The 25,114-nt window shown below is 38.6% G+C and overlaps 1 pseudogene; it reads right to left on the bottom strand.

The window, feature by feature from the left end:
• Positions 1 to 3: 3 nt before the first annotated feature.
• LOC113054350 (integrator complex subunit 1-like) lies at positions 4 to 24,424 on the bottom strand (annotated as a pseudogene).
• Positions 24,425 to 25,114: the final 690 nt, after the last annotated feature.

Here is a 25,114-nt window from a genome sequence, read left to right on the forward strand (position 1 = left end):
TTAGGGGCATTTCTACAACTCATTGTTTTATTATTCAAAGCAGTAGACAAAAATACGTATGACAGACTTCACTCCCAGCAGACATAAGAATCACTGGAAACAGAAAACGCTTTTCAGTATTTGAAGAATAAGGTCTAGGAATTTACACGATCAGGACAGGATCAACAGTGCATGACACTTCTGATTTAAAGAGAATCTCTGTGTGCCAACATGTCTGAAACGGACGTCTATGTCGTTGCCTCCATGCACAAGACCTTCATGGATTCTGTGATCATGGAGCTGGTGTCAATCTGACCGTAGATGCCCACTAAAAATGCCTTATGGAGGAGAATATCAGCATGTTCTGGGGAAAAGGAAAAATAAAACCGAGATGATTCCTTATAAAAAAAAAAAAAAAAAAAAACTGACAGAATCTGTTGCATGATGTCCATTACCACAGAAAAATAACACACACACACACACATGCTTAAATAATATATAATTTGTTAGAATTTTTTTTTTTTAAATAATCACATTAACGCAAACACAAGCTGCACATTTCTGCTGGAAAGCCTTTAAAATGCCTCTTGATATTTCCAGAATTTCCACTTCCTACTGAGAGATGAGACACAATTATGTTGTGATTATCAACGGCATTGGACAGATGCAGTCAGATTAGCTTAAAATGTTTTAAAATTTTAAAATGTATTTAACAAATGCAAATTAATAATAATAATTTACACAGCAACAGCAAGCAAAAACAATTATCATGGTTTCTTCTAATAAGGTTATCATCTGTTTGTCTACCTTGACAGAGCAGCACATATTCAGGCAGGTTCCTCAAGGCCGTCTGCACTACATCAAAGTCCCCGCTGCCCAGACAGTACATGAATGTTGGCAGCCATACTAGAGTGAGCAAAAATAATGGTGAGTGTATTTGCACTTGACATTTGGATTTAATATACAGCACATACTTGCCTGCAGGCAGCTCACCTGGGGATGTTCTGGATGCACCGCAGGGCCAGACTGAACGCCATGTTGCGGCACACTTCTTCAGGGGAACTCATCAACCTCTGCAGATCATTCTGATAATGCATGACAAGCTGGTTGTACTTATTAAATCTCGCTAATTTCTGTCTATTGCGCAATTCTGCGTCCTTTGTGCAATGTACTTACAACGAAATACTGAATGATTTCCGGATTTCTTTTGGATTTCTCTTCCACATCAGTCAACCCTTCAAACACATCTAGAACAAAAATAAAAAGTACATCACGGTATATAAAAAAGATAACTCATTTTACAGTGTCCTTATTACATGTACTTACTGTAGTAATTACCGTAAATTACGCACAAATTACAAAAAAAAAAAAACTAACTAGTAACATTCAATGTTATTAGTTATAATGATAATAATAGCATGTAATGCTAAAGCTATTTCGAATTTATTACAAAATACATATTTAATAATGATAATTATTTATAATTATTAATAATAATTTTATTTTAAAAAGATTGAAAATTTTGCTTCCGGTCTTATTTGTGTTCAGTTTATATTTATATAAATATATTTATATTTTGTGTATAATAACCCTATTTTATACACATTTTATATACATTTAATAACCCTATTTTGTGTAATTATTTTAACATTTTATAATAAATATGGATAATAAGAACAACATGTAATTGCATAACTTGAACAATTCAAATGCCTACAATTTACAATCCCCTACACCTTCCCTTGTCTTTAACATTGGTTTTTTTTATTTATTTTTTTTTTATTTCAACAACAACAAAAAAAAGTCTTTCAGGTTCCAACGTTATTATAATACTATTATCTTAATGTGATCAAAATCTTGATTTAATTTAATCTATGCCTTCTTATTTAAGAATTCTTCAGAAAATATGAACAGTTAAGTATGATTTTATGTGGGTCTGTTTCAAGAAGAGCATATTAGGAAGCGCTCTGAAAACTATTAATTGATCTCACCCTCGATTGCTTCTCCTTTGCAGATCTTCTTCAGGCATTAGGTCATGTCAGCCACCGTCAGCGGTACGGAGGAGGAGATGTTGACCAGAGGGAGGGAGCCGGAGGACGAATCCTCAGCTGAAACACAAAGAGCGAGAGACGGGCTCTGGTGACCATCACCTCACATGTAGCTCTGTCTCGTGTGATGTGAGGTGTGAGCTCCTACCGTCTCTGTCCTCAGCAGCGCTCTCAGAGGAACCAGACTTCACAGGCAGAGTCAGTCCAGCGAGCAAAGACTTGAGCTGCACCAGGTCTGGATTCTCAGTCGATAGTCCCCTGAGATTGAGAGAAAACACAGGGAAACCTTTTACGAGAAAAGAAATAACTTGTAGGAAGTGTTGCACTGAGGGGATTTGATAATGACTAAATGTTTGATGCAAGCAAAAAGGGTCTTACTGTAGCACATCTGAGTGTCTCTGAAGGAAAGGCACAGTGGATGCTGCATCATGGGTTATGTACTTTTGGATCAACTGTACAAATTTGTTTATGATGGGCATACGGGATGATCTCTTGAAGTTCTGCAAAAACACCACATGAAAATGCTGAAAAAATGTCCCCACCAACTGACTTGTAAAGTTTCATTCTCACCAAATACTGATTTAACTGTGAGAGGTCTGTAATAGCACTAAGAGCATTTTCTTCAGCAAAAATGATTAAAGTTACTACAAACTAAACCTTGTGTTAAAAGAATGCGAGCAGTGTACATTACTACCTGCAGTACCTTGATGAAAGACAGCAGACAGTCCTGCAGTGCCCTCTGGTGGTCAGAGTGGGAAACCAGCGGCTGCAGGAGCTCCAGGATCACCAGGACATCGCTGAAGAAGGTCAGATGCTTCTGCTGCCTGATCTCCTGCAGGTTCAGATGGATGCGACCGTGCAGGAGTGCAGAGATCATGGGCAGGTGTCTGAAAAACACAAACACTCAGCACATATTCTCTCAGACGACATGAAATCGAAATGGACCCCATTTACTTGCTTAATAAATCTCATAACAGCATAGTTATTATTATTATTTAATGCATATTTAATATAATTCTTAAGGTATTTAACACACCCCACCCCGGCCCAAACCTGCCATGCTATTTCAGATGCAGCTTCTGAAAACACCATTATGGCCACATTGTAGCCTTAAAAGTTCAGGCTTTAAGTTAATATTTCAACAGTTAATTTGCATGTTCATGGTTCTCTGAGTTTGGAATCTGTTTTATGTTTTATTTTGATTGTTTTTATAATTATTTATTGTAACTTTATATTTTGTACTATCTTTTTTTTTCTTTCGCGAAACACTTGCAGTTCCCTCAGGAACCCCCAGGGATTTGTATTCTTCTTTTTTTTTTTTTTTTTACTGAATGGAAAATGCTTGTGTTGTAAACCTGAGCAGAAGCACAGGGTGAGAGACGGCCAGTTTCCTGCAGGCCAGACTGGCGTCAGACGCATGGTTCTCAGCTGATTTGGAGTCTCCCGTGTCAGCTAGCAGAGTGATGAGACGATGCACGAGAACATCCAGCTGAACGTGCACATAAACACAGAGAGGGTAAGCAGAGGATTCCTCTTTCAGGTGCTGTTAACAGGAAGCTCGTGGCCTGACGTGTCATAAATGCAGCGGTTACCTTGCAGGTGCTGCCGTCTGCTGCCCCCTCACCACTCAGGGTGGCCTCTGGTAGCTGGATGTGTTGGATGACCTCTGGGAAGTTCAGGTAGATCTGCAGCAGCAGCGTCTGACACCTCTTACTCATTATACTGGACACACCACACATATGAACACAATAAATAAGAACAAATGAAACGTGCAAAAAAAGCACTTACACACATAACAGCTGTGACTAAGTTATATTGCAGATGGTTACAGAAGAGGCTTCACGAGTATTGTGTCAAGTTCAACAAAGAGTACTGAATTAACAAGGTTTTCTATCATCTAGAGTTTAGGTCCTGTGACTGGTTACTATTTCTTTTATTTTACTTTTAAATAAGCACTAAAAATAGATATTAAATATATAACACCAATACTATTAACATTTGAATTTAAAAATAACTTTTGAACAATATAATATTTCTTAATAAAATCTGCAAAATGCAGTTTAAAACAGACTGATAATAGCATGTCGCATAGCAGGAAACTAATAATATAATGATGTAATAATCTCTGTATGCATTCGTTTTATGTTGTATATTAATTATTATTATTATTATTAACTTCAAGATATTAAACGAGACACATAAGAATAATGAATGTTATATAATTTGAACATATAATTATTTATTAAAGACAACACAATGCAATATATATATATATATATATATATATATATATATATATATATAGCATTGTGCTATCTTTAATAAATAATTATGTTAATTATATATAATTATATTATAATTTTAAAAAGTATATATATATATATATATTTCTTTTTTTTTTTTTTTTATTATTTACCAACTATTGTATTACAGAGAACTACGAAATATGATTTTTATAACTCTTTTAGACTGAGAATCAATAGCATGCCACAGGAAATGTCATAATTGAAGAAGTTGTCATAATTGCTTTATAATTATTACACTGTATTGACAACAATTTTCATTATTTTGACAAATATTATGAATATTATATATTTTGAGCCATTTAAAGCATAATAATTCATAATTAAAGAGAAAGCTAAATACAGTGTAAAATCCTTTAATTACAACTTTCTAGAAGTATCCGTAACTACCCAGAAACTCTATGAAGATTAAAAAGAGATGCTCTAACTATAATAAGCAGCCAGTATCAATAACAGACGATATTACCAACAGAAGAACACAGTCTTGTCTGCTTGTCCAATCAAGCCAAGGCCTTGTTTCAGACAACTCTGTCGCTTAACTGTGGTTTATGTTTGCTAATCCACTGTTGTGCTCACAAACAGCAGATACGGAGAGAATACCAAACAAACACACGACCGTTTATCCCACCAAACACACGTTTTACATGCCAGCATTACCCCAGCCCATTCTCCACCATAAGACAGCTTAGCTAGACTTAGAAATATCAGATTTCTGGGAGTAATTTTTTGTCTGACCTTGTCCAAAGATTTTTCCCCCTCATTAAGGGGGTTTAATAACCAAAGGCAAATTCATGAAAGGAAGGGGGGGCTGCCACCACAAAAAGGATCTCTCTGACAGCCCCAGTCTGAGCTGCGCGTCTCACGACAGAAGCCAAAGGAAGAGCCTGAGCCTTAATCCTCGTGCACTCATTATACTACACTGAGCTCTCCAAGAAGATCACAGCGCTGAACGACTTCAGCCGCTTCTCATCTCACACCACAAGAACTAATTACAGCCCCTCCGCCATCGTGCCTGATGTAGAGCATTTCTGTTGTGAGCAAAGGAATGGCATGGTATCACAAACATTTATCAGCCTCTTTAAGAAGCAAGTTCAGTGCTTTTGCTCTGTAATAGTGGTGTGTTTGTACAATCCCTGACCTCTCACACTGTTGTCCTTGCTGTTTTGGGGGACTTTTGCTTCCACTTTTTCATAGCTACAAGTGTACTTCATGAAGTAAACAGCAGAGCTCTCAAGGCAGCAAGAGAGCACTGGTAGTTTTAGGTCAAATAGTTAGATTCTGGTTATAACCGAAATGCCACCTTGTTCTTTTTCATTCTTCATCAAAGAATCCGGAAAAAAAGTATCACAGGTTCCAAAAAAATATTAAGCAGCTCAACCGTTTCCAACGCTGATAATAAATCAGCATATTAGAATGATTTCTGAAGGATCGTGTGACACTGAAGACTGGAGTTATGAGGCTGAAAATTCAGCTTTTCATTACAGGAATAAATTATGTCATAAAATAAATTAAAACAGAAGACTAATATTTTAAATTGTAAATATATTTCACAATGTGACTGTTTTACTGTATTGTTGCTTAAATAAACGCAGCCTTGATGAGCATAAAAAGACTTCTTTACATAAAAATCTTACTGATCCCAAACTTTGCGTGGATGTCATATTGCAATTAAAACTTATTTCATCACATTCATTATCAGTGTTTTAGTCACAAAGATAAATTCACCAGCTTTCTCATCTGTTCTAATAAACTAATTTTTTTTTTTTTTATGTTAACAGACACAGCACACTTAAGGCTAAAATCATCAACAAATCAAAGTCTTTATGTAAAGCAGTTTGAGCTGAATACTATACTATACTACTGAATACACACAAATATATATATATATATATATATATATATATATATATATTTATATATATATAGATAGATAGATAAATCGGTGCTTATACCTGTATTTCCAATATAACCACCGAGATGCACTGTGTCTAATGCATGCACATTAACTGCCAGACCATTGCTCCGACTATTAAACCAAAATGTAATGAAAGTGACAGCTCACTAACCATCATATTAAATAAATCCCGTGCATGAAGTTCTTTGAGAGATTTACTTAAAATTATGTGACTTAGATATTTTTTTAATCCTGTACAGACTCAAAAAATGTACCTGTCTCCCCACTTCTTAACACAGATGATGAGGTACTCCGAGACTTTCTTGACATTGTCCAGGTCTGAGTGGAGACAGGTATGCAGCAGGGACAAGCGTGACTGGAGAAGGGAGCAGGAGACCCGGTCTAGAGCGCTCAGCTCCGCTCCGACTCAGAAAGGATGAGGTCCACCAGACTTATGAGCTCTTCAGAGGATAGCTTCAACACAAACTGCTCCGTACGCTTCTGCAGAGTCACACAAAACCCCATCTAATACACTTATAACAATATACAATCAGTGGCTAAACATTGTAGTTCTAGATCTTTGGACCACTACAAATATTGCTTATATTAGCTATAAAGGGGCCTGTTCCATAACAAAATTACTATGTTCTTAGACATGTCGATTTAGCTTGAAATGACTATTGTCTACTCTCCTATAAGTCCTTCAAATAAACCAGACTGTTTATGCTACTGTATCTTTAAGACTTCCACATGTAAAGCAGTAGGGTTCTCACACCTTTTGACCAGATCGTTTCCAAAGCCTTTTCCATAACATAAGACGTTTATGCTCATCTCTAAAAACTGCATTTGAAAGAGCACCTTCTAGCCGTTCAAATAATTTAAAGATTAGCATAGCCAGGAAAAAAAAATATTCAAGACTGTCGGAACCTTGACCGTTATGACAGGCTAAAATATTTGCATGTGAAATAAGAAAATACAATCCAGCCAAGATGCTGAAAAAAGGTGTTTCGTAAATGTCACATTTCAAAGTGGTGATGTTACATTAAAGCAGACCTGAGGGGTTTTCTGATCTCGCCCCTGCAAAATGTGAGGAATGTGACTGCAGGCCCACAGGAAGTCTAGAGCTGAGCTTGGGTCCAGTCTGGGGATCAGAAGAAACAGAGCTACACACACTGGAGATGTGAGAACAGAAAGAGGGGAATGGGTTTAATTGAGAGAGGAGCCACCGACCTCTGGTTTCTGTGTTTGTTGAGCAGAGAGCTGATGCACTGATGTAAGGTGCCCCAGCTGGAGTGGTGCGTGAGGAGAGCCAACAGGTACGGCCTGTAGGAAGGGGCCACGCTCACACCACTTTTAGCCTGAGACAGACAATGACACGTTACACTGATCTTGTGTTAAAATGCAATTAAATCCAGCAACAGTTCACTGGTTCCAGAAATATTTCTCCCATTTTCGCAACATTTGTTTTGAAGCGAAATTTCTCACCATTGGAAAATGAGTTAAAACCCACAGCTATTTACCTTGTTTTGAGCAAAAAGCAGCTTCTGCTGAAGATCCGAGCAAACAGAGGTCACCTCAGGGTCAAGCAACTCCAGCCAGTCAACCAAGACTCCTGAACACGAACCAGGCTTCTTTGACTCAGTGCTGCCAAGTACACACACACACACACACACACACACCCATCATCAACACAAAAAATACACAGGGTTTCCAGCAAATGAATACTACACTAATTAAATCAGTGATTGCCAACCAGTAGCACATACACCAGTGTTCAAACACTTGGGTTCGGTTTTTTGAGCTGCATTTATTTGATAAAATTCAGCAAAATTGTGAAATATTATTACAATGTAAAAAGTTTCTATTTGAATATTTTTCTGAATGCCACTTATTCCTCTGATGGCAAAGCTGTATTTTCAGCATCATTACTCCAGTCTTCAGTGTCACATGATCCTTCAGAAATCATTCTAATATAATGATTTGCTGCTCAATCATTTTTTTCTTATTATTTATATTGAAAACAGCTGTGATGCTTAATATTTTTGTGTAAGCCATGATACTTTTTTTGAAAGGGGGGGGCATTCTCTGATAAATAGAAAGTTCAAAAGAACAACGTTTATTTGAAGTATAATCTTTTTCAACATTATAAATATCTTTACTGTCTGCACACATAAATCTTTGCTGAACTGCAACATCAATTTCTTATTAAATTTACCAGTTGTGCATATAGATTCACACAAATGTTATGAACTTAATAGGAGGAGGTAATAGAACACATTTCTGGTTGCTGTTGATGAAATGGTATTTGAGTCTTAATGTTGGGCTACAAAAGCAAAACATGTATGAAGTGTATTTAATCTGTGTATTACTATGGTAACTTTGGCCATTCGACAAAGATAAAACAAGTGCAAACCAATTTTTTCTGTGTGTTCCTTCCCCACCTAGAAACAGTTTTACCAGCAAACAGTAAGGAAATCTGTGATGAGGAAGCGAGTGACTCATCGTACATTTTGGAATCCACCTCTATTTTCGCCCCTCGCTCCTCTGTTTCCTGAAGCAGCAGGGGGATCACCATGGCCACTGGGCCGGCTGTGTGTCCTGGGGTTCCAGTCTCCGTACCCATGGTCATAAGCAGGGACAACAGGTCCTCGAGATACGGAGACTTCACCTCCACGAGGCCCTGCAACACTATGGGACACAAGGTTTTTGTTTTATAACGCCTTCGCTCTTGTGAAACACACACAGGTCCAGCAAAGGAAAAACAAACAATCGCAGCCAATACCACAATGTGAAAACGAGAACAACCACACACTTTGCTTCGGCGTAATCCTGTCTGCTAGGCCTCCAGCCCTACCACACTAACTTTCATAAAGATGCAAGTGCACCCTTCCCGTTGGACGTAAACAAGCCCTGGAGTGGATGTGTGGCTCTGTGTGTGTGTGAGGTTGTTTTTTTGTTTTGGTGAGGTTCAGAGAGGAATGTTCAAATATGAAGAGAAACACATTAAGGACAGCGGCGGTGATGCCGGTGCATGAGTCAAACGCTGCCCTCCGGAGAGACTGACTAATGCTGGCAACCACTCCAACACCAACACACAGACCTTAACTGCCTCTGGAGAGCTGACTTACACTTCTCTCCTCGACTGTTGGCCTTACGTTTGCCACAGACATCTCACCAGTTCAAAAATATTTTTCCAGTGCATATATTGTTGTAAGAGTACACCCCACGTGGCTCCTAGACGAGCTATGATTAAAGTTAATAACATCATACGCAGATCAGTGCTGTGTAATATTGGCCACACACCACATTCAAGGGGTTACATCATACTGTTGTATTAGATTTTTTCCCCCTAATGTCCACTTAAAATGTTAGATACGTTTTTCTGAGCCTCAAACAGTCAAAATTAGTTTTTCTTCTAACCATGAACCACACACCCCCTCTCTGATCCTTAGGCCTATTCCACACATCTTGTGTAAGCAGTGTAACTGGGCAGCTGATGCATAACAAGTTTTGGAACTTATGATAAAGATGATGAATGTTGCCAAACATTACGTGACTGCTTAAGAGACATTGTATATTTTAATTGCAGAGTTGCAGGTGCTACACACAGACAGCAGTTGAGCTCTTCCACATTTGTCCGATTGCTGTTTTTTTTTTTTTTTTATGTAGGAATAACATCTTTCCTACTTCCACTGAATAAACATCGTTGACATATAAATTCATGTTAACTTCTCTGATAATTTAGTTTGCAACCCCTTTCTTACAATCAACTTCAAGCTCACATTCAGATCTGCTTCCATCCAATCAACAACTGATGGGCTGAATCAAGTCCTGCTTTTTTCACTTCAGATAATCCATTTCCCTCAGATGTATTTCACCTTGAACTTATTTTGAGTGTATAATTTAGGTGCAGAGCAGCAGGTGCCACACACAGACAAAACAGCACAAGGTTTGCTAAACTCTCTTTGAAATGAGTGGTTCATAGTTTTTTTTCCTAGGCTTAACTGTGTTTATGGGATGCAGTCTAACATGTCAATGCTTCATAAAAAAAAATAAAAATAAAAATAATAATAATATACATATACATATACATATATTAGTGCTGTCAAAATTAGCGCGTTAACGCATTCGATTAATTTGAAATATTTAACGCGTTAAAAAAAAAATAACGCAATTAACGCGGTTGCAGTTTTTTTTATTTCCAGTTGTGGCCTATGTGTGTTCAAAGTGCAAAGAAATATGGTTAAGACCAAGGAAGGACTTTTAGACGGAAAGTTTCAGTATAAAACTCTGCCGGATTCCTCTTCAGTCTGCCACAAGAAACAGCAACATTAAAATCATGAACTCAAATGTCATTGTAAAAAAAAAAAAAAAAAAAAACAATGACTGTAACAGTGCGTAAATCAGACCTTTCTGTAACGCTAACGTTAATAAGCTTAAACGAAAATAACGAAATAATTGTGTAGCGGAGTATTTTTTGTACACAGTGCCGCGAACTGTCAATCACTCCTGTGCGCGTGCATCACTGTCCTCCTCAGCTGCAGCAACTTGCGCTCTCTCTCTTCATCAAGCTTTAAAACAAAATGGGGACAAAAAGATCATATTGTCTTTGTGCATAGGCTTTAGATTAATTAGATAAATGAATATCTAAATTTGTGCCTTGCCGTCTACGGTATTTTTTTAGAACTTAGAAAAAAGATGCTGCAGCCAATGAGCAGCCAGCGGGGGCTGCAGGACGACTCAACCTCCGCAGACAGTTTTTAATGTTTATCAGACAATAAATACTCAAGATTTTGCTTTAGTATAACTCACAACGAGTTTCACACACCTTCTCCGGCCACGTTGAGTTGTTGACACTTAACAGTGGGAAAAGCGACACATGCGCTATTCACTTGTGTAACTTAAGGGTGAATGGATAATGTAGTTTCTGCTCTCGGTGGGATGAATTAGGAAGCTTGCATTGTGAAGGGCGCTCTGAAAATCGGCAGTGCAGGTGAAAGATTAAAACCTCTATTAAAACAGATGTCCAAATGAGCGTACCGGTACGCTACAAGCACATTCTGGGCGCACGGAGAGGTGGCGGTACGCTCAAGAGCTATATTTGGAAGTGGCGAGTACAGGTGTGTACCGGCCCACTTAAAGCACTGGCAATGACTATACTTTGGAATTTTTTTGCAGTCCACTTAGAATTCAACATGGAAATCATTTTTGTTTTTTATTGGCATTGATTGTTTTGAAATTCAAATGGTATTTACATGCCTGTGTTTTTATTTCTGTAATAAATATGGCTTTCAAGCCAACAGTTAATTTGGAGGATGTTGATGGTTTATTGCAGGTATGTTGTTTACATGAGAAAATCTGTGTTACAAGTTAAACAAAAATTCCAATAAACAATCATATTTTGAATTTAAATAGTTTCTTTGTCTTGAGTTTACATTAATTATTTACATTTTACATTTACATATCCAAAAAGTTTCAGTCTTTTAATTGCGATTAATCGCGATTAATCGCGATTAATTTTAAAAAATTGTGCGATTAATTAGTTAATTTTTTTTAATCGATTGACAGCACTAACATATATATATATATATATATATATATATATATATATATATATATATATATATATATATATATATATATTCCACATCATTTACTTTTATTTCACACTGCTCTTGTAACTAGGGGTGGGCGATATCTCGATATTTAAAATATATCGAGATATTTTTTAAACACGATATGGATTTTGACATATCGTATATATCGATATGTTGTTTATATTTAATTCTGATTCCGCCACTTTGCTTCTTTGCCTTCTCTGTGCTGTGCTCGCCCCCGCTCGCTCGCCCCCGCCTCCTTGCTTTTGTCCCCACTCCCTTCGCGTGTATAGAACTAGTCTAAAAAACAAAGTCTAAAAACAAAAGGACAACTGGCTCCATTATATGGAGATACTTTGGTTTTAAGGCGTAGGACGAACAGAAGGCATATGTCTAACGTAGGGCCCAATGATTTCCGCGATGCAGAAAACGCGGACGGAATCCAGTCATAAAAACGGTATTTACAGTTTAACGCGGAATGTCACGGAATTGGTTAAATTTTGAATGAATTATCAAAAGTAGGTCATGCACTTAAATCAAATCGCAATATAGACTAATATCTGCAAATATTAACCCAGAAAATTCTATTTAAATATGAATCCTGCATGTTCTGCGTGTCTGTGTTAACGAATGGCGCAGAAGCGCGTCTTCATTCATTAAACACACAGAAGCGCGTGATGCTCGCGCTGATTTCAGCGTCTTTCCTCTCACTGATAAAGATGTGAACACATGAGGAACATCTCCAGAACTGAACCGAGAGTCACTTCATGAGCATCTGACCATTTGATTTGAGTAAAACTAGCTCATATCACATCATACACTGTAGTATCACATACACAGAACTGTAAAGGTAAACCCGTCAAAATAAAAGTATTTGGCAGAAATATTTTACTATTGTTCAGCAGAATGTACATAGCCCACTACTACTATTATTACAATGATAAAATGATAATCACACAACATTTCTTCCATGTTTTATTTTTAATAGTAAATCCCCTTTGTTTACCAAAAAATAAAGTTTGCTTAATTTTAAATAATTAAAAGATAAATTAAATAAATGTTTTATGCCTTCATTTGACAACCAGAAAAATGTAAATACACAGAATTTCTGAAGGGAAAAAATTTCACATAAGGCTATTTTACGATTTTTTTAAACTAATTAAGTTGTTTTTATGCATTTAAATAATTACACATGCTAAAACACAGAATTAGGTAACAATAAAGCATATGGTGAAGAAAAAAAAAAAAAACGTTTCATAGGGCACTAAACATGTAATTTGGCATATTTGTTTTTGCAGTAGTTTTAGGGGGGTTATTTTTCCTGTAAAGATATCGAGATATATATCGCATATCGAGATATAGCAAAATATATCGAGATATATTTTTTGCTCCATATCGCCCAGCCCTACTTGTAACCATTCTCTGAGAAACGCGCTGATCATTTCCTGTTTTTAATGAAGACCCGCTCTGAGAAATAGGCGATGTGCTCTGATTTGTTTAGCTAACCCAGTGTGTTTTGATTGGCTAAACCACCTCTAGTGTGTATCTAAACATCCCGCCCCTTACCTCAGCAGCCTGTGCTTTGGTTATATTGTAAACGATGGCGTAGTTAATATCGCTTATCAGTTCGAGCCTGATTGAGACGCAGAGGATATTATTGAAGAGGACTATGTAGAACCAGTGCAAGCATGGCTTGTAATTGTAGGCCTATGTTTTTTGTTTGTTGTTGTCTCATACTTTTAGATACACTGTTATGTGTAAATGCTACTGCTTATGTTAGCTTTTAATATACTTTTTATAAGTGTATAATTTGAGCAGTTCTTTGTTGGAGCTGAGCTGAATGAGAGAGAGAGAGAGAGAGAGAGAGAGAGATGCAGAGCAGGGGGATGTAAGGAGCAGAATTAAGAACCGCTGCTTTAGAAACTGATTTTGAAACTTGTGAATCCATTAGAATCGTTAGAAGACAGAAAAGCGATTCATATATGAAGAGATTTTTACATGCACCCTTAGTTTTCTCTTCCTCTTCTCTAAAGCAGCACAACATGGCCACGACCCTTTGTTGCGTATTCCCGGGGATGGGGTTTTATCTTGATTCGTGACGTAACGGACCTGGGAAGAAGCTCATTGTAGTCCCTTACCAGCCGTTTTTTTTGCCATTAAACTGTCAGAATTTTAAAAGTCGATATCTCCATTTGCACTGAACTTTCAGCATCATAACTTTGCAGATATTGTTTGTTCAAACAGCAACCTTACACACTAACTTTTAAAAAAAAGCGAAATCACAATCAACCACCCCTTTAACTCTCTTTTAAGTCTTATCACTAGTTCTTCATATGTTTAGGAATATACATCTAATTTATTTCCTCTACATTACATCATGACTGAAAGGCCCAGCTTAAGAACACAGAATTTTCCTAGGCTTTGATGTGTAAATATGGGCAGGCATGTGTGAAAGGGTCATTTCAGCATTGTTTCAGTAAAAGCTCTTTTTAGACTAGGGAAGAGGTTTTGATTTCCAAACTATATAATATGTTTTCAAATTATAATTAACTCTTATTTTAAAAGATCAAGGACAGTTTGATTCCTCATGATGTTACTCTTTAAGAGACTCTGTACTGCTTAAAATACCTTTCCGTATGAGTTCAGGTTCAGCGTTGCATTTTTCTCCAGCTCTCAGAGAGGCAAAAATGCCCCTCACTGCCACTTCAGAGTCCCGTCTGTATGCCAGAGCTTCAGCCAAATGGAGAAATCCAGTACGAACTGATGACACATGAAACAGTCAATACACCTGCAAGAGCAAGCCAGGACTAAAACTGTTCTACTGACTGTTGATTCAGCTAGTTCTGTGCTGTCAGTTTGAATATGTGCTTGCAAACATGACCCGCACGGCTAAGATTCAGGATTAGGAGCCACTCACCATCTGTGATGCGATGTTTGTGAGAGTACTGAGCTGCCAGAGATTTCAGGAGGCTGTGGAGCGGCCCTGTCTCTACCGCTGAGTTTTCCAACCATGTCAACATCTGCACAACAGCGTTGAAGAACAGTGACGAGAAGCCAACATCTTGAGACTCCAAACGCTAGAACAGAAAAGGAGAATTTCAGTGAGCAAGCAAAAGGAAGCACCGGTGATGATATTGAGTATGTAGGTATGGTTATGTACCTGGTACAGATGGAGCTGGCACAGTAGAGGGCAGGAGATCGTATGGCTGTGGTGCATTGTCATGACCAGGGCTCCAGCGTGGGTAGAGTTTAGAAGGGCTGCAAAGGCTTGTAGGAGTCGCCCAATGACACCACCCTGGTGGATGTGACCCTCTCGTGCCCGCAGCACCTCTTGGGCCAGGGTCTGCTGCAGAGCCAATGACAACGGCCGGACCGGGGGCAGCGGTCAGCGCGGATCCACCTTCAGAGAGAAGAGCTACATGCAGAAAAGAGAATCCAGAAAACACAAAATGGTCACCATCAAGTCATAAAGAGCTAAATAGATATTCTTGAAAACCATTTTCCAAGTTACCATAATTTAAATATAAGATTTTAGCTTTTTATTTGACGGACACACTAAGGTTGTACCTTTTCAGTTAATATTACGGTATTCTTGGGAAGTCGTGGCCTAGTGGTCAGAGAGTTTGACTTCTAACCCTAGGGTTGTGTGTTTGAGTCTCGGGCTGGCTATACCACGACTTAGGTGCCCTTGAGCAAGGCACCGAAAGCCAACTGCTCCCCAGGCGCCGCTACATAAATGGCTGCCCACTGCTCTGGGTGTGTGTTCACTGCTGTGTGTGTGTGTGTGTGTGTGCACTTTAGATGGGTTAAATGCAGAGCACGAATTCTAAGTATGGGTCACCATACTTGGCTGAATGTCACGTCACTTTCTTGTTTTTATTATATAATATTTATAATATAACTTGTATTCATTATATTTGTTATTATTTTTAATGTATTAATTTATTTACATTAACTCATACACCACTAGAGTTTAATTAATAAAGAAGAGGGTTGTCTACATAATTAAAAACTCTGAAACAAAAATTCATCAGTGTCAGTGATGCTTTAAAGGGTCGTAAAACAGATTAAATCTAACAATGAAGGGTGACAATTTCCATCAAAGTCTTTCGAAAACAAAGGTGTTGTGGAGTTTAAGTGGTTTGAAACAGCTTGTCAGTGCAAACTTTCCTGGAACATTACAAATCACTCTAATGACATTTGTTCTTGCACATCAAGCATGATTGAGCTTGCGTTTATCATATTTGAGCTCTATGTATGGGCACTAATCAGTGTTAGTATATGAATAAATGGAATAATGGATTATACCACTCTGTTCATACAAATTACTTTTTGAAGTGTCAAATCTTTTATGAAATCTCTCAGGTTTCAATAAATGATCTACATTTGTGTTTCAAAGATCAATGTAAGTTTTATGGGTTTGGAATGACAATTTTAATTTCACTTTTCCTTTAAATCGGATCTAGTGTTTCTTACTAATTTGACACAGTTTTAAATCACAATCGAATAACGTGCACATTGTGATACATTACGACGTTTTAAATTATGACATCACCCAGCCTCAGTAGAGAGTGATCAGGACGACACTGTATGCCAACCAGAGATTGACAACAATCAAAGCACATGCAATTACTGCTGTGCCACAGCTCTGACAAGATAATGTTATTAATAAAACCACTGCAAAATGAAATCTTGGCAGGAGAAAGAACTCCTCTAATAAAGAAGAATGAGCATCTCATAGTGAGATTTTGCACCTGTAGTAGAATCCCAGCGAGATCATCCTCTGGGCCGTCACTGGCACCTGACTCACTGCTCTCATCTTCACAAAGCCATGGGGCGTTTCAATGGTAACCTTAGCCCTGCTCATCTCTGAGCTGTCTGTAAAACATCAGATCAGCAAAGGACTCATTAGTACAGAACTGAATCACTCTGTGCAACTCAAACGGAGTCAAACAGCACCATTAATCAGTGCTGACAGAATCCCCAGTGTAAGGCATGAGATCCTGACCTCTGCGCGGAGGAAGTGAAGCACTGAGTAAACCGTGAAATGTGTGTCCACCCGTGGCTCCTCTCTCATGCTGGACCTCCACTAGATGAGCCATGTAGTCTAACAGGTAGAAACATCCATGATGTCAGCATCATTTCATGGGAGAACAGAGTATATCAAATGAAAGACCCTCACTTTTGTCCATGATGTTCTGCTCCAGTGTTTGAGGATCATGGGACACAGCCTGGTCCAGATATTGTAGCAGCTTGCTCATGCTGGAGACGGGGATCCCAAAGGACTGGACGAACAACAGAAGCTGCTTGGGCTCCAGATTCTGTAGAGTTGTGAACGAAAAAAAAAAAAGTCTCTAAGATTTTTTCTTAATGAAATGAAGACTTGTTTTCAAAATACAAAACTATTAAGCTGCACACCTGATTTCAGCATTGATGATTATAAGAAATGTTTTTTGAACAGCGAATCAGCATATTAGTATGATTTCTGAAGGATCATGTGACACTGAAGACTGTGCTGAAAAATTACTGTATTTTTAAGTGAATAAATGCAGGCTTGGTGAGCATAAGACTTCTTTCAATTCAAACACTAAACATTTAAAGGGTAGAGTATACTGCCCCTTATTTGTAAATACAAGTTATTAACACCTGCATCAACCAGTTGGAAGACTTCAGATCGGATCATTCTTAATTTCAGCCAATCAGGCAACAGAAGTTCTTCCTCTGACGTGTCAACCAGGAATGCAGTGGGAAGGGGCTTGTTATCAGGAAACCAGATATCAAGCAGTGTGTAGAACTCACTTTCCCCTGTGAAAAACAAAAAAACAAAGCAACAACAGTAGCTGTTACTACAAGCAAATGCAGAATTAACCACACAACACTGCAACAGAGATACTCAACTTTGGGAGGTCCCAGTGTGAGCAGGATGACCATAGCATGGAGCACTAGGATGTGCATGGTGGCTGTTTCTCCTGTGGTCCACCGCAGGAACACTTGATCCTGAGACTCCGACTGTGAGATTTCAAATTTGGTCTTTATTCATGTGCACACGCAGTAATTACTCACTGGACTGGACGAGATCAGCCAGCCATGGAATAGACTGAGAGGAGGCCTGGATGGGGGAAAATATGACATTTAGAAAGCCCCTTAAACACGGCTCCTCATAAAGCACAGCTCCTCAAGTATATGAGAGTGTTTACTTGTCTCTGGATGATATTGAGTAGGAAGTCAGGGTTGCGGCTGCGTCAGAGCAGATGGCCCAGGCGCAAAGACTGGTTCAGACTCTTTACTTGATCCAGGACAAGAGGCGGTGGCCTACGAGGGGGTCCCCTGAGCACAGAATGACAAACTGGGTCAGTGTAGCTGTAAAAACATCCTAATCTAGTTGTCTAAAAAACATGGCATTAAATATTACAAATATTGTTGATTCTTTGAAAAATTGCTTTGCTCGTCAACTGCAAGTCACTATGTTTAAATGTAAACTGTCGATTATCACTACAATGACAAACAGGAAGTCATACTTTGGGTCCAGGCTGGTGAGCTGGGACAGCAGGAGGCTGTTGTTCTCTGTGATGGTCTGTTTGGTGGAGGCGGCTGCCAAGTGGCTCTCAAAGGCAAGGATCTCCTACCTCTCCGTCTGAGAGATCTGCAGCTCTCGGTTGATCATCTCGGTTTTGGTCTCCTCATCAGCCACTGTGCATGGAGGGTAAGAGTAGTTGCTGAGGAGAGAGCAAAAGAAAGTGTCAGGTGCTGAAATATCCATAAAACCCACATTTCGACACAATACGCAGAACACTTACTTTGTCATAACCATCTCCATGAGCATTTTCAGAGTGGGGTAACCATCCCACGCGGCCAAACCTAAAACCATCAGTGACAGCGATATAATGGCATTCTAATGAGACGTTATTATAAATCGCAAGTATTGCTTCATATCTGGCCTCACCAATTTTCTGTGGGTTGAACGCTGCCACCACAAGCAGCAGCAGCCAGGCCTTCCAGTAAAGAGTTGATATGGCAAGATTTGGAGGTTGATAGCTAAAATGGAACATTTAATAAAGCATTTCACCTCTTGAGGGAACAAACAGCCCACAAGTGGAGCTCTGGATGCCAGGAGTGGACAGACCACAATGTAGCTAAAATTTGAAATGCAAATAGTCCATGACACCCAGTAATTATTTGGAAATATGAAGCTGATGAATCACTGCATAATAAAGCTGAAGTGAAAAACAGCAGGGAATAAACTCGGTGAAAGGTAAAGGCCGTACCCTGCAGGCAGCTGGATGTTCTCTGGGTGATGGTAAGTGCAAAGGTTCAGCACAGCATCGATGAGTTGGATCCTCTCGACTCGCAACACTTCCAAGTCTACAGTTGATGATGTGGGAAGACATATCACCAAAAAAAAAAAAATCTAAAAAGTTCTGAGCTATTTGTAATTGTTAAAATATGGATCTTTTACGAACACCCCTCTATTACCTAACTCCTGCAGCTCTCTTCACCAGGTGGTCAGCCAGCTCCATGGCGTCAGCTGGACCCAGGGGCAGATCACGAGACAGACTGATCACCAAGATGCACATCAGCGTGTCCTCTAACAGAGGAACCTCAGAGCACAGCCGGAGAAAGAAACTAACAAATAAGAGAGATGCATTAGCATCTATTAGGTAATTGAATGTCCTAACAACCATTCTTTTCTGGAAGATGTTGAAGCAGAGATTCTCACTTTCGGTCACTCTCGGGCGGCCAGTTGTCCCATTTGTAATACGTCTCAGGCTGCTCTGTGAAAAGCACTTTGTGAAGACTGTTGAAACACAATGAAATAATCAGTAACAATATGCTATGTGTAAAAGCGATTACATTGCAGACTTCCAAGCAGCCAAAAAGGGCTAGATTCATTTTAAGGGTCCAACAAGAGTGTTAAATGGTCAGGAAATACCAAATAGTTTTTGGTGCAATGTATCACTTTAAATGAAAAATTATGATACATATGTCCTTGAAATTAGCCCTATAGTGTTATTTTAGCAGTATTTATAATATTGTAGTATTAAACATATTTCATGTATTTTTCATGCAATGTGAGTGTGCAAAACGAAAAAAAACATAAAGGGCTTCATGACAAGCGATTACAAAAATGTCAATAAGAAAGAGTTGCTGGTGAAATAGGATTAGATGTGGGTATTTCTGTTTTTCATTAAGTAAAATTTGACATCTCATTAAAGATCACAAACTTAACCATGGTTCCCAGAATATCTCTGTGTGCATTCAAAAGCTCCCTGCAGACAAGAGAAACATGAAAAAAAAAAAAAAAAACATAAAAAAAAAAAGTACAGTACAGTACTGACTTGTATGTAATACATACGTAATACATAATAAATAAAACATAATAATGAATTATATGTAGAGTATAAATTGAGATTTCAGCTCTGAAGGTATAATGCCGACCTGACACACAGCATGTAGTGGTTGAGGAGAACTTTAGGCTTGAGGACGGATCTTGATGAGGTTCGAGATGACCTCCATGTCGTCTGAGCCGTGTGTATTACAGTTCATGCACAAAGACATCAGAAGATCCTGTGCTGACGAGGTCAGCTGGAGAATGACCAAACAAAAACAAACCCTCAGATATGCGGTTTCATGCTCTCAGACAATGGCGCTTCCTCTCTTTTGTCCATGTTTTGTACCTTAGGATTCTGTAATCACATCTCAAATCCTCTGCATAACCTCTTTATAACCACAGGTGGCCGTGAGAAGGCGCAGAAGGTTCCGGGACACGTTATCCATGGGCTGGCGACGGTTCAGCTGGCCCCTCAAGACGTCCAAGGCATACTCCTCCACACTTTCAGCCAGCTCGTCGTACCTGAAGCCAGAGAAGATAAAGGGCACACAAACCAAAGCTCTGTAAAACGATTCTGATAAAAACCTGAGCATACTCTTGTACCAAAATTACCAAAATGTCTGTCCATTTTTAAAAGGCTTGTATATTTAAAACTATACACATTATTGTTACATATACACTACTGTTCAAATGTTTGGTATTTGTAAGACTTTTATTTTTTATTTTTAAAGTCTCTTATGCTCACCAAGGTATTTAATGGCTCAAATATACAGTAAAAACAGTAATATTGTGAAATATAATAATTTTAAATAAGGTAAAAACAATGTTAATATATTTTCAAATGTAATGAATTCATGTGATACAAAGCTGAATTTTTTAAGCATCATTACTCCAGTCTTTTGCTATACAAGAAATTATTCTTATTATTAGCAATAGGGCTGCACGATATGGGAAAAAAATGACACTGCGATATTTAATTTTTCTGCGATATATATTGCGATATGAAATCTAATAAAAAAATAATTCTTACAAACAAAAATGGGGTGAGCACACTTACATTCCCATTTTAAATGATTTAAACATCGACACCATCGTGTCAATTGATTAATATGAGCGAGGGAGAGAGAGCAAGACAGCGCTCGTGTTGTTTGAAGACGTTGAGCGTGTGGCCGGGGCTCTCTCTCTCTCTGTCTCTCTCTCTCTCTCTCGCTCTCTTTCTCACGTGCGCTCTCTCTCTCTGTCCTGTTAAACTGACAGGACTTTTTTAATTGCTGTGCAATTAATCTGCGAATCACATTCGTCAAAGGCCGTGGAGGAGCTGGCCCATACAGTTAATGAATAACGAATCAACTACGACAGCCTACATCGCACATCCTGCGATGTGACTATCGTGGATTCGTACATCGCGATATCGATGCAGCCCTAATTAGCAATGTTGAAAAAAGTTGTGCTTCTTAATATATTTTAAGTCTCATTTAGTCTAGCACAGTACACATAGCAAGGTGTTTATTTATTTATTTTATATTAGACATTTTTAATAAATTAAAATGAATAGAATAGAACAGAATAGAATGGAATAGAATAGGTAAGTGCTAGTATTAATTGGTCAGGTGCTGGCTTTGATTTGATCTGATAAATAGAAAACTTTCGCAAAACAATGTAAAAGTCTTTACTGTCAGTTTTTATAAATTGAAGGCATCACTGCTGAATAGATTTAATGATTTACTGTATTTTCCGGACTATAAGTCACACTTTTTTTTATAGTTTGGCTGGTGCTGCGACTTATAGTCAGGTGCGACTTATCAAAATTAACTTGACATGAACTGAGAGAAATTAACCAAGAGAAAGAGAAGGCGCTCTATGCTGCTTAGTGTAGACTACAGGAGCACAGAGCAGCATAGAGCGCCCCCTCATACATCTTCTTGAATTTATGTACTTCTCTACCTGGGCATGACCTGTCCATCATCCTCTGGAATCAGTTTCTCTTCAGCTATTAAAAGCTCAGTCTGACCTTCATCCTCATCTTGAGTGGAAGGATGAGGACTGTTCCCTAAAATACAGTATTTTGTGTCAATTCTTCGAAATTTTACTAAGATACACATTTCCGTCTATGACTGAGAAAAGTCTTGGACCACCAACCAGCACTGAGGTCACCCCCTGATCTCCCTGTTTCCGTCTGGAGCAGCATGCTCTTGGGTGGCATCTTGGTTGTGAAGGCAGTCTGGATGTTATCAACAAACGTTTTACAGTGCGAGCTGTCCACCCAGATACGCTCACCGAGAGAGTCCTCAATGTAGACCTGGGAAACCCCACAATGAGTGAATCAGTGCCATGATTCCAGTGAGATAAGAAAACTGGACAGCTTGATCACTTACTTTGACAAATATCTCAGGCCAGTTTTCATCTTCCTCATAGGCAGCCATCAATAGGTTACAGGCCAGCACAGACACCAGGTTGTTCCCCTTGGCCTTAAAGTTAATTGAGGCGTCACGGCAAACTGCAGAGAGCCTGAATAAAGACATTTAACACAATAAGTTTAGTCACCAGCAACAGGAAATGACGGCACTGTAGCACAGGTGATTCTGTCTACCTCTATCACACCCTCAGTGGCAAAGACATTGGGCTTGATTTTAGCGAGAAACATGAGGCTGAGGTATAGCTTCATGTCAGGCTTGGCTCGGTTCATCTTCAGTTGTTTGACAGCCCCTCAGAGCACACCCTCGATGCGGACATCATTACCCTCTGCCTCCGCTGCCTCGATCTCGTCCAGAAGCACAGCAGGAGACACTGAAAACAATCCATCACATGTTGCATGAATGTACACTTTGTATAAAAACAAGGTCCATGAAAATATGAACACTGGATTGGACTATGGATGTCTAAAAAGAACACTTAAATACTAAGAGATTTGCTGTAAAATAGACAAACACACTTCAAACGGGTCAAAATGCACGTCTTGGAAACTTACTAAATGTAAATACTGTTACATTGTCTGAAATGCACGCAAACAGACAGAAGAAAAAAAAAAATCACATTATTACAAAGTGCATTTTTAAATGGGAATACCTGATACCGCTGTTACATAAATACTTGTTTTATTGCATGTAATATTTTTTTACTCTTTCCATTGTTCTAAATCTAAAAAAAAAAAAAAAAACTAAAATGCTACATGCCAGTGTTTTAATTTGTTTACTTTGGACTTTACTTTAAAACCCTAAATTAGATATATTAAAGTTTTCTGTAATTAAAAATTAAAAAGTTTGTTAAGCTCACCTTCAATAGGAACTACAGATGGCTCGTTGATGGAGGGGGATATGGATCTTTTGTCAACAGCAGCCACCTCAGCGAGGCGTGAGAGGGCGCTGGGTGGGGTAGAAGAGTGCTTGGGCCGTTTGGAAAGACCGGACAGGCTGGAGGATGAGGGGACGGATGAAGACGCCTCTCTCTTGCGGTCCGGGGGCAAACCGGTGGATGCTGGCTTCAAGAGAGCTGGGTTTGCTTTCGGCTCACTGCTCTGACTCTTCGCTCCAAGAGCAATGAAATCTCCTGGAGGTGGGTGACCTGAGGGACATCACAGGACGATTAAGACATGTCCAAGATGTATACAGAGTTAATAAATCTATTTCTTTGCCATAATCACAGCTAAAATATTATCTTACCTGATGGCTTGGTGTTACTAGGGCGCCTAATGCTTGTTGGCTTTGGTCGATTCATTTTGACACGACTTCCACAAGTTCCCACTTACTGCAACTGTAAGAGACATAAACACCAAAAGCTTTGAATTACAGTAGAGGAATTACAATATCATCAAACCATACAAAAACTGCATTCAGGTAAACTATACAAGCTGCTTCGTTTGTTGATATGGCCTATTTGGAGCTGATAGTCCTTATAATGTAACACTAACAACCGACAGACTAATTCATCATCCTGTGCAGTGTTGATAAAAGACATTTATTGCCTTTTATGACATTTACGAGCCCTTTCTTCAATCAATGTCTTCTGTAGCATACTGTTTACAAGCGTCGTGAGTCATTTTGCCAGGTAACGTTAATGTATTAGCAAAAAAAAAAAAAAAAAATCAAACATTAGCCGAAACACAGTAAAAAAAATATATATATATAATATACGGACACAGTAAGTGCATAATATGAAGAAAATATTTATAAACTACCTCAGTTTATCAACGGTGTTGCTACATGATCTACTGTTTCTACTTCTGGTGCAGTGAAAGTTTCCCGGCAGAGCGACAGCGCCATCTGCAGCACTGGAGCCTGAATCAGATGTCAAGAAAAACAATCGAGTATTAGTAATGACATATTATAAATAATAGTAACATTAGGAACCATTTGGCATTCAGGACACGTTATTAAGTTATTCTACAACCATAATTATTTGTAACTTCATCTGTGTGTGAGAATGGATGCTTATCTTGAATCGTATTTGCTAAAGTCAGTAAATAAGTATGTTGTGCATTTATTTGGTTCATTTTTATGGCAATATCATTGACCCACAAGAGATTTCAACCCTGACTTAAATACCTACAGACATGTTAAACTGTAAACAGCCACAGAATCGTATTACCTTTCGCTTAAAAGGTACAGGCTGATTAAATGTCTCTGGGTGGCACTGTTGCCATGAAGCGTTTGGGGACTACAAGGAATCATGTTTCCAAGAATCCTTACTTCGAAAATGATGTCAGACATGGAAACAGACATTACTGTGCCTGCCAGACAAAGGAAAACAGAACTTTCACCCAGAAAAGAACACCACAGAGAGCACACACTGTAAGGTACTCAGCAAAAACAACATGTGCTTGTAATCTGACCTCTACGGAGAAAATACACATATGTGCCTGGTTACAGTTGCTGTAAGTATTGTTAAAAACATACTTCTCTGACAGGAACAATGGATGGCCACTTCTGAAAGCCTTCCAGATATGAAATATGCATGACACTTCTAAA

The sequence above is a fragment of the Carassius auratus genome, chromosome 3 (genome assembly GCF_003368295.1).
Source record: "Carassius auratus strain Wakin chromosome 3, ASM336829v1, whole genome shotgun sequence".
NCBI classification, from domain to species: Eukaryota; Metazoa; Chordata; class Actinopteri; order Cypriniformes; family Cyprinidae; genus Carassius; species Carassius auratus.